The sequence below is a fragment of the Panicum virgatum genome, unplaced genomic scaffold, assembly GCF_016808335.1.
Source record: "Panicum virgatum strain AP13 unplaced genomic scaffold, P.virgatum_v5 scaffold_199, whole genome shotgun sequence".
Lineage (NCBI taxonomy): Eukaryota > Viridiplantae > Streptophyta > Magnoliopsida > Poales > Poaceae > Panicum > Panicum virgatum.
The window spans coordinates 464,863-476,268 of NW_024376263.1; the positions used below are offsets into that span (position 1 = coordinate 464,863).

An 11,406-nucleotide genomic window follows, 5' to 3' on the forward strand; every position below is an offset into this window, starting at 1 on the left:
GATGCCATCTCTTGGTGGGTGAGGAAGGAGCCTGTGTAAGGAGAGAAGGGCGAGGAAAGCTCGGAGGCAAAGGAGCGCAAAGGCTGGAGGAAGAAGACGAATGCGGGAAAGCAACCGTGGAATGCGGTATGCCCCGTTATAAAGCCTGACTCAACCGGCGCGCCCCGGAACCGTCGCCGGAACTCAAGCGATGCCCGCACCCGGAGTTGGCCGCCCAGTCCATGACGTGGGGGCCCAGGCCCACATGTCAGGGAGGGTGGGTAATCAACGAGGGTGCGAGAAGGCGGGATCCGAACCGTCGCCTGCGCGCGTGAAGCAAGGCGAAAGCCGAGCTGACGTGCGCGCATTAATCGCAGGCGTGGCCGAGCTTTTCGGGAGCTGCGCCGGTGGTAAATGACCCGGTTACTCCGGCCGCAGCAATGCCGAACGTCGCGCGTGTGACTAGGTAAACCATTGATCGTGGGGCCCATAGTCAGTAATCCGTTGCGACGTGATGAAGCAGCAACCAACCCAATGGGCGGTCAAAGCCGGTCAAGACCCCTGCGGAAAGGAGCTTCAAGCTATACAGAGCCAAATCGCTGAAGTGGCCCCACCTGTGGGTTCGTACCTCTCCCAAGGTGGGCCCGGGGGCCACTGTCGGTACCCTGTAACAGGGATACCCACTCTTACTGCAGCAAGGCAGGACCCGCGTAGTTACCCGTAGCTGCGCGGGAAAGATGGAGTAGCCAGGCCCCACAGGCCAGGTTTTTCCCTCACCAGGCCAACGGCCCCGGACCGTTTCCCGCCTGAGGATGGGTCCGGTGACGCCATGTGTCTACACAAAAGGGAAGCTCCGAGCTGACCGCCGAGGCCTCGGACCCCCATAGGGGTCCGGGACCTCCTGCGCCCGTCCGGGCGCCCCTCACCGTGTAGGGGTCCGGAGCCACCGCGTGTCCCGGATACGTGGGGTTGTGCGCGAGTCTTCCGCAGGAAGACTCGCCCACCTACCGCATTTAATGCGATGGACAAGGCATGCTCTGCCGCCGCGGTACACAAGACAGCCTTTTGTCAGGCCCCGCTGAACGCCGCGTATTACCAAGGAGCACAGTGGAGCCGCCTGAGCCGCGCCCGCGCAGAGCCCGTCTGCCGCGTTAAATGGATACGACGGCTCGGCACTTTTCCATCATGCCACCTACGCCGCTCCCTACACAGCCGCTCAGCTACGTAACAGGCGATGTTACTAGCTGCGTCGGGCTCCGTCTCGACAAGACAGCGCCAAGACATGATGGACGGAGGGCTCCGGGAGCAGGCGGGCGAATCCAAGAGAGAGATCTCCTTCGCCTGCAACGCCATAATGTATGAACACCCCGTTATTTTATATCGCATCGTTGGACCCACCTGTCGGGGATCCAACGGCCGTGTACGCGCCCCCTTGAGATATAAAAGGGAGGTGCCCGCTATGCACAGGGGAATCTCCACAATCCAGACAGGCAAAAACTCTCGCACCTTCTCACTCTCGTGGGAAGGCAATACAACACACAGTGGACGTAGGGTATTACGCTCCGGCGGCCCGAACCACTCTAAATCCCGTTGTGTTCATCGAGTTCTTGAGGAAGATTGATCTAAGACTAGCTAACCCCCGAGTACACACCCTCTGGGCTAGGGCGGGTGCCTTCCGCCACCCGGCTGTGGTTTGCAGCACCACGACACTTTTTTTTTTGGATCTGGATGATTATCTGTCCAAGTGAAGTAGATCTGGAAGATATCTATTTTATTTGGTAGCTGAATCATATTCATATTTGAGATATCTACTTATTTGATAGCTGAATCATTTTTTTTTATCTGGTGCAAAGTAGTCGGATAATTTATTTGATAATTAATATGTCCTTGCTACATGATCATACAAATATTGTTCTATTATTCTGAGGCATTACCTTAGCTGTTGCTGCCTTGTACATGTTGGTAAATGTTTTACTAACGTGGTTATTTGGTCCCTGCAATGCATTCAGTATTTAGCATTCAGCTTATGAGGCTTTCTTCATGTTACTACTTGCAGAGCACTTGGTGGAAAAAATGCATAGAAACTAAAACTTTTGTGATAGGAGTGGCGCAAGTGCGGTTTATGGTTGATTATTGTGTTGCCGATTACTTGAAGATCACATATAGCTCACATGTTACTTCTGCTTTTATTCAGTCCCCTTGGAATGGATGGTGGAGCGTAGGTAGAAGGCGCGTGATTTTTCTTTGGTTTTCTTGGAAGGAACTACCTAGCTAGTAATCTATCTCCATGGTCTGTCTTCTCTATGATTTTTACCTCCAACTGTGGACAACACCATATCGAAGTAATTCATCTCTTTTAGGCAACAATGTCTGGTGGTTGATACAATCTTTTGATTGCTGATTTTGATTGGTCAAAGTAATTTGTAATATAGGATTTGCATGTTGTGAATTGTTTTAGCTATGTCTCGTTGCGAGTATGGGGTGCTGGTCGAGATGGATTAAGCTTATGTGTGGAATAGCATATGCCTCTTACCCAAGGACCATACTATTTTGGATGATATCTTGATAATATATGGATTATGCTTATATGGACTAGTATAATATCAAACACTTTGTATATTGTATTCATTTATCTCCATATAAAATATTGCTACATGGACAAGTAAAATAATGTCTACAGTTTCTCTTATTGCAAAACACCAACAAACATAAACTAAGCCGCCAACGGACAGAGCATCTAGCTTCCAAATGGCGGCAGGGGAATTTCGCCTGCAGGGTTACCCTCCCCGTGGGGCAGAGGGGGATTCCGTTGTCCAAGGAAATTCCCGTGAGGGGTTTTATTCCTTGGATTAATTAACACCTGCTGTCAAACTAGCCCTAAAAGGAAAAATTGAAAATATAGGTCCCGGCCCCGTCGCGACACAGCCCAGCACGATCTCTCGCCGGGACAACCAGTCCTCGGTCCAAGGGAAACCCACCCGCGGCCGCTCGCCTCGCCGGTTTTCCTCCTCTAGGCTGCCGCGGCGGCCACCCCCGCCCGCCTCCCTCGTGCGCCGCTCCCTTCCCTTGGCATTTACTCCTCTCGCTCCTCGCGCTCGCAGGGAGAGTCCGCGGCGGAAGCGAACCCAAAAGACCCGCCTCTGGAGGACGAGGAGCCGGCCACCCTTTGCTTGCGAGCTTTGCTAGCTGACCCGCGTGGTCGGTGCTGGTACTAGGTGAGAGGATTTCGACCCTCTTCAGGACACGTTTGTTTTAGCGTACTGCTTTGGATTCAAGAATGACTCTGCCTGCCCACAACCACCGAGAACGCCTTTTTTTCCTAATCTTTTTTTGGATTGGGGGTTGGACGCTGTGGGGGCTTTTTCCTGCTTGCTTTTGCAGTGCTGCATGGTTTGGATCTATGTGAAATAAGAACATGGGCGCTTTCGGCTGGAATTGGGATGCCCGTACCAATTACTAGGGAAATAGTATTAAAATTAGATGTCGGACTTGTGAAGGCATTTGAAGTATTCTGACTTGACTTCCATTGATGCACAATATGGAGGGTTACATTGAGTCTCCAAACTTGCACCCCTTTCTCACTTTCATCTGCAGGCGTTGAAGCCTTGTTGTTTGGTCATTAAACTTTCGTACCTAACTGCTGTGCTGTAATGTAAGTAGAACCTGTTCGTCAAAGGAGCATCCAAATGTGCATCTATCCAACCTTTTATGTGTAATGTAAGTAGAACCTCCACTTACATTAACAGGGGTCATGGTGCATAGACCCATCACCCAGTTCACCTATTGTAAGTTTATTATCGTAAAATTGGTAAAATTTTGGTTGTAAAATAGATAATGCAATATGATTTGTATCCTTCACCTTTCAAGTTGTATATATTCGGTAGCTAGATGGAACATAAATGTACAAGAGGTGCATCGAATACTGTTTGGAGCCTCGCAGAGTCAAATCAGATGGGTTCGGCTGAGCTGGCTCCGGAGTGAGTGTGCGTGATTCTTCTCGGTATGTCCCCCTCATCCTACAAGGTGGACCCTCCTTTTATAGTTGGGGGAGGGGGCTCTTTTATAGAGTAAATATCGTGTTGCCAAAGAAAAGAGATCGGTCGGTTCCGTCACTCGGGGCTTCCTGTTCTTCTAGTCGGGGTCGTCTTCCCTGTCAGTCAGAGTGGGTAGACAGCTTCAGTGAGTCCCTTCATGAGGAGCTCCTGTCCCTGTTCGTCGCGTCCCGCCGGTAGGGACAAATTTTGTGCTGACGGGCATGGTTTGGTAATCTGCGGAGGGTCTTGCTCTGTCACCACGCCGTATGATGGGGTGCCGATAGCATGGTGATGACGACGTCGTGTGATAGGGTGTGAGTTGATGGCGCCTTTCGTCGCCCATCCTTGAGGACGGGCAGGTGGAACAACGTCCACTACTAGGGTGTTAGTAGGCACTGTAACCCGCTTGGGTGGAGTGGTCGGCTGGTATGGTGGTTTTGACCCAGGCGCTCGTCCTCATCCGCCGCTCCTTCCCCCAAGTGGGTTTGTTAGAGCGTGGCGTGTGGTCGAAGCCTATCCCCTCACCGGTCGGGGTTGTGTCACGTGGAGGATGGTGTATGGGCAGAGTGCCCAGTCGGTGGGCTGGGCGGTTTACTCTCCCGACTGACTGGTCGGTCGACTTACGTGGGCCCTGGCATGGCCCCGTCCCATGAGTGCGGAGCTTCTATTCCGGGCGCCATTTGGCTAAGCTGTATTAGTTGCAGAAGTGGGCCCGCTAGGGGACCCCGGGTCCCTGCACCCGACACATACCATTTATCACTGACAGGAATACCACTTGTGACATGGTATTTTGCCATTGGCATTTGTCATGGTTGTTTTTTGACATGCCTTTAAATAATGCCCTGCAGTAACTCGATTTACAAGTTGTCATGGACAATGACATTTTTTTCCTGTTTTCCCTTAATACCTATAGTGGTTGGCTCTTGAAATTTATATACCAAAGTAGATTCTAACAATTTCTGTGTATTTTTTTTCTGTTCATATATGAATGACTTGACCTTTGCTATGTATGATGCATGCAGGTTCATAACTACTTCTTGTTAGGTTTTCCTAGCCTGGACCCTGGAATGATGGCTCTAGTTTCTATATGACAAAACAAGTTTTTAGATAGTCTTAACAATCTCCTTGTTACCAGTGGTCCTAATGAGTTCTCAATTCCAGCGTCATTCAAGAAGTTTCTGTTAGGCAACCTTACCAAATTGTTTAGATCTGCTTTCATGGGAAACATTGTTAACCCTGTTTTAAAAAATGTTCTAAAACTACATTTAATCTTGATTAAACTCTAAACTTTGGCCTAGCGTTGTGTTTAATCACAGTGTCGTTTAATCACAAAAGATGTTTAATCTACGTTTAATCACAAAAAACTCTAAACCATAGGCTAGCGTTCACCTAGCGTCTAGCGTTTTTTAAAACCTTGATTGTTAACACTGTTAAGAGGTTCTCAAGCAATGATGCTACTGCTATTCCGGTCCAGAGGTGTTCCAACTTGTCAATTGGGACATCAAGATTAGACAAATGCACTTGCATTGGTAATGGTATTTCAATGACAGGGGAAACTGCATTAGCTTCAAAGGGAGGCAGTATTAATGGTTGCAAGGATTTCTGTGAGGTTGCTAATGAGGAAATGCACATGACTCCAGGCAGCATTTCAACAAAAGGATGTCTTGGTGATATTGATTTGCTTACTCCACCCATGGTTCATACAAGACCATCTGGGAGTGATGAGGGCAATAATGAGAGAGAAACTCCAAATGGAACTGCTCACAATGATGCAAAAGAACTTGGGTGTGTTGATCATTCTGAAAATTCTGGTTTGATTTACAGCCAGAGTGCTGGTCATATGTTTCACAATTTCTAAAGAGTCTTTGTGTAAAGTATCTCTTGAAGGCAACTCTTTTAGAAACCCTAAGCTAGCAGATGCTGTGGAATGTAGTCCGGCCGCAGATGCACATAAGGGCAAAGACTTACTTTATAGGGTTTCTCCTGCGGATGGTTTGTTTGATAGCACTGTTTGTGAAGAATTAGCTGATGGGGCTCTTGATTCATGTTATAAATGCAATGCTGAGGTTTCATTAGATGGGCAAAGTAATGAACAAAGCAAACAGCACAAATCAGTGAATTATGATGTGGTACCAATTGAAGTAATAGCACCTTGTGCTAATTTAGACGTCAGTAACCCTAAGTCTTCATCGAAGGGACGAGCAAAACGGAAAAGAATTGCTGAAGTGTCAAGTCAGATGTTGGTACCAAAGGAAAATACTGGAATTTTAGTTCCTTCGGATCAGATTTGCGTGGAAACTGTGAGTTTTTTACTCTGCACCTAAAAGGTGCAATTTTCTAATTTCAAATATTTCTTCCATTCAATCTTCTTAACAAATATGCACCTGCCATTTTTAGTATTTTATTGTATTTTTCAAGAAATGTGCTAATTATACACTGAAGCTGAGCTATTAACCATGAAAAACAGCCTACAAGCGTATTGGTGGAGAGAAATTCTGGAGATGAAATTTTGCAGGGTACTCCTAGATCAAGAATGACTAAAACTCCACTTTCATATGTGAGTAAAGGACCTATATATTATCCTTTTGGCATTGCAATTAACATTGATTCCTTCTTATACATTTGTAAATTGTTTATCTGTTGTTGATGGCCGGGACTTAACTGTTGTTGTTCAATAGTGAGCTCCTTATGTATTTTCTTAAAACTGGCATGCCTATCAACCTATGTGCTCTTCCAAAACAAAACTGGGCAGGAATTTTAAGGTGGATTTGAATATATTAAGTATTGATGCTAAAGCTGTTATGTTTCAGTTTTTCACATTTGTTTTCATAGAACTACACATGATTTGGTATTATTTTAAGGTAAATTTGATTGTTAGAAACAGGCATTACAACAGGTTTGGTGTATTTCTGTTTTGATCTAATCATAAAGATTTGATCTACATTCTCTTTTGGAATAATTTTGTCTCTAACAATGTGGATATTTTATTTTTTGAAGCAATTTGATTGTATATTATGATTTTTAGTATATTTTGTCTAGCTTGCATCCAAAATGTACTCATTTAAATTTCCCTCAAATTTAAGGTGCACCACTCTCCACTTACTCGCAGTAAGTCAATGGCATTGTCTGTTGCCACTTCTCAATGTGTCAAAATGAAACAATCTAAGTTGCATCGGTCTCCACTTACTCGCAGTAAGTCGAAGTCATTGTCTATTGCCACTCCTGAATCTGTCCAAATTAAACAATCCAGATCAGGTGAGTTGTTTGGTTTTAAGATTTCTGCTTCTGCAAAGTGCAAAACATTTTTTTTTCTGTTTTGACCCAAGCAATAATTTCATTTCAGGCCGGCTGATAGTTCCACGACTGGATACAGGATCCCAAAACATTACCTATGGCCCGGTTAGTGATAGCATAATTGTTCGTCTAAATTTCCATTACTATCATAGAACAATGATGCCCAGGATTAGCACATAAGTGTTATGCAATTGTTAAAATTAGTCTAGTTTTATTTTGGCAGTATGATTTATTAAAGTTGTTCCTCCTGCTGGTATATTCATTGAATGCATTATCACAGGATGATTGTATTTGTGGGATAACCAACTAGGAAGCATCATTTCCTCAGGGTTAGTGCAGATATCCCATATTCTCATGTCTATAAAACATTCTTGTTGTGACTATTTAACCAAAGCTCCTGTAATTGTGCAAGCACATTGTTATTTGATGCCATTTATATTCTTCCAGCAGGGATCAGTTCAGAGCCTCCTTCTAAGAGGAGAATGTCTCAGCGTTTGTCACCAGATCTCTATAGACTGCTCACATTTTAGTGATGTTTTGATGAAATGTTGCTGCTAGCATTGTCGTGGTGTGCAAACCCACAGCCGGGTGGATGCACCCGCCTAAGCCCCTGAGGGAGAAAGAACTCGGGGGTAGCTAGGATTAGTTCGATCAAGATCAAGAACACAATGAACACAGAAGGTTTAGAGTGGTTCGGGCCGCCGGAGCGTAATACCCTACATCCACTGTGTATTGTATTGCTTGTGCGTGTTCTTGGAGAGATCTCGCTTGGAGAGTCTAGAGTGTGGAGAGTGTCTCTATAGCGAGCGCCTCCCATTTATATCTCAAGGGTGGCGCGTACATGGCCATTGAGTCCCCGACAGATGGGCCCAACGATGTAGTATCAAATAACACACGGTCAGAGCATTATGGCGTTGCAGGCGACGGAGATTTTATTCCAAGATTTCCTTGCCTCGTCCGCGTGGATGCTCTGACCGGCGCAGATCCTCCGACCGGCGTGGTCATGCCTTGTCTTGTCGAAACGGCGCCAGGACGTAGCGTGCGGCGTGGCTTGCCGTAGCCTGCCGCGTAGCTGACCTGGCCGTGTAGCTTGCGGCGTAGGCGGTATGATGAAAGAATGCCGCGCCATCGTATCCATTTAATGCAGCAGACATGCTCTGTGCGGGCGCGACGCATACGACTTCACTGTGTACCTCGGTAATACGCAGTCCACAGGGAAGTCTGGCAAAAGCTGCCCCGTGCTCTGCGGTAGCAGAGCACGCCTCAGCCACCCGCATTGAATGCGGTGGGTGGGCGAGTCTTCCAGCGGAAGACTCGCGCCCGCGCCCGCTCCTACGGGACACGTGGCACCCCGGACCCCTCCCCGGCGGTATATTAGTTCTGTGCGCGTGGGGGGTCCGGACGGATGTGAGGAGGTCCCGGACCCCCATGGGGGGTCCGAGTCCTCAGCTGTCGGCGCGGAGCTTTCTTTCCTCAGGGACACGTGGCGTCACCAGGCCCGTTCCCTGAGCAGGAAACGGGTCCGGGCCATTGGCCCGGTGAGGTAAGTTCCGGACCCAGGGGTCCGGCTACTTCGCTCCTTAGGGCGTAGTTATGGGTGACTACGCGAGTCCTGCCTAGTAGGAGTAGGAGTAGGAGTGGGTATCCCTGCTACAGGGTACCGACAAGCATGTTGTAGCTTGCCGGTCTCTTGTAACTATGGAACCACCCCTGAGGTGGATTGCGTGTTTGTCATGTTGACCGGCTTCTCTCTAGTCTCACTGCTCGTTGTATTTATAACCTGCTGTAAGGCTTAGGTGCCCATTGACATGAATATTTGTAGGGTTCTAGTATGCATCATCAGTTTTTTTACTGTTTCTGAAGAAACCGGACCTCACTTATAGTGCCTTACAATGGGAAGGTGATATTTTGATCAACGTGCAAAGGTGGAAAATCATGCTGTGCTTTTTTGGATATTGTTTGGTTTGAATTTCAGTGCGAATTTTTTTTGACGTTTATGGGTATTTTAAAACTATGAGATGTTTGAATTTCATCAGTTCACATGTCGACTACGAGAAGGCAAAAGTAGTAGAGAAAATTTCCTATATGGCATTGGATAAAAATCTAGTTTCATGTGTAACACTAAATTTTTTTGCCTCTCTTATTTGACATCGAGATTTATTTTTCATTTCTTTCTTGATATTTTTCTTGACATTTATGTTCCTTATTTGACATTGGGATATATTATTCGTTCCTTTCTTGACACTGCAGTTAGTTTGGCTAGTATATCCCACCCAAAAGATATTTTTGCCCCTCCTTTTTATCTAGTGATATATGATGAGTTTCATGTGGTTGCATCTAAGGGCGTATTTGGTTGGGAGCCACAGCTCACCACACCACAAGCACCCACGCCACACAGTGCGGCGGGCATTTCAGGCGCCACAGCCAGCCATAACTCCTGCAGTTGACTGTAGCATGGCAGCATTGTAGCGTGGCGTGGGCGTGTGTGGCGCGGCGAGCTGTGGCTCCCAACCAAACACGCCTTAAGTACACAAGTTCTTGTTATATAAGGTGAAATGTATAGAACATGCAACAATTAAATTAAATAATTTGTTGTGAATTATCCAAAGGACAATATAAAGCTGCACATTGTGACAATTTTCTGAAAAGATTCACAACAAATTATTTTAATAACTTATTAGATAATTATTCAAGGAAAAAACACAGGTTTTCCATACAATAGCAGTATTTTTGGTCCAAATACTGAATATCTGACAAATTGAGATTGAATTTGACGGAAGTTCCTAATGGATATAAGTGAAGTGTCAAGAAAGAAGCATGAGTTAAATCTCGATGTCAAATAAGGAAGACAAAATTTTATAGTGTTATATGAGGAATTGTATTTTTATATAGTGCCATGTACTGTAGGAATTTCCTCTAAGCAGTAAGTCTTGTGTTTAAGTTTATTTTGTTCACGACCTTATACAATAAGAAATTAAGAAATTTGTTGATTGTGTACGCGAAGAAAATAAGAAATGGCAGTGTAGAAATAAGAAATGGCTGCTCTTTGGGCTTGTAGCCTTCTCCACTGTAAAATCCACTATAAAGCGGAGAACTCCGCTTAGCTCCGCGCGGACCTGCCCCATTACCAGCCAGGACACAGGCGTTTTGGCCTCGTGGGGATGCCGGGGCGGGGGCGCAAATGTTCCCCGTCATGCTTGCGGGTGCAAGTGAAGGCGTCGCAAAAGCACCGCACTCTGCCCAGGTGGGCACATGTATTGTTCTTCTTTCTCGCGACAGGGGTGGGGGGTGACAGACTGGCGAGGGGTGAGAGGTGGGTGGGGGGGGGGGAGGAGTGGCCGGCAGCGGGGTCGCCATCGGCTGGGTTAGTGGTCGAGGCGGCTGTTAGGGTTATGATTTCTGGGTTTCCGAGGGTTGAGGGCAATTCGACAAGCGGCGTGGCGGCGGTGGTGGGGGGCGAGCCCATCGTGGGCCACTATGGGCCTTCCACGAAGTCTCGCTCTAGTATCCCTGTCACGCGTGTTGCTCCTAATGGGACCCGGTGGGTGCGGGTTTGGTTTTTAACCTGTGGGGACCTGAAATTAAAATCGGTAATGCCAGCATTAGGATGTCCGATCGTCGGACGCCCTTACCCAACACAATAATGTTGCAGTGGAAATTTTTTGCACGTGACAAATTACGATAGGTCCGACTTGATGTTGCAGTGGAAAAAAAAATACTCCAACCTCGGGACAGATGTTGTAGTGGAGTTCTTACATAATTTTTTTTTTGTTATGGCACTCATACGATGATGTTCAAGTAAGAATTTAAGTTATTGATGTTGCAGTAGTTGATGTAAGATTATTTAATAGGTCGATAGGTGATGTTGCGGTGGTCATTTCAATACTTTTAAGATGTGAGATGATGTTGCGACAATTATTCCTAGATATTTAAATAGTTGATTTATTTGACATGTTACATCTTTTTAATATAATGGACTAATTCTACTTGTTCCATAATTTTTTTAGAAAAATATTGTGTCCAATGTTGCAATTTAGTTAAAAAATATCGTAAATATAATCTTGAAATGTTGTAAAAGGCCGGTGTCGACGTTACAAAA

At 46.2% G+C, this 11,406-nt stretch overlaps 1 long non-coding RNA gene across 1 annotated transcript; it reads left to right on the forward strand.

Annotated features, from left to right (window-relative positions):
- Positions 1-2,964: 2,964 nt before the first annotated feature.
- LOC120693888 lies at positions 2,965-5,104 on the forward strand. The gene is made up of 2 exons (XR_005683197.1): positions 2,965-3,194; positions 5,036-5,104. It is a non-coding gene; the product is annotated as an uncharacterized LOC120693888 (long non-coding RNA).
- Positions 5,105-11,406: the final 6,302 nt, after the last annotated feature.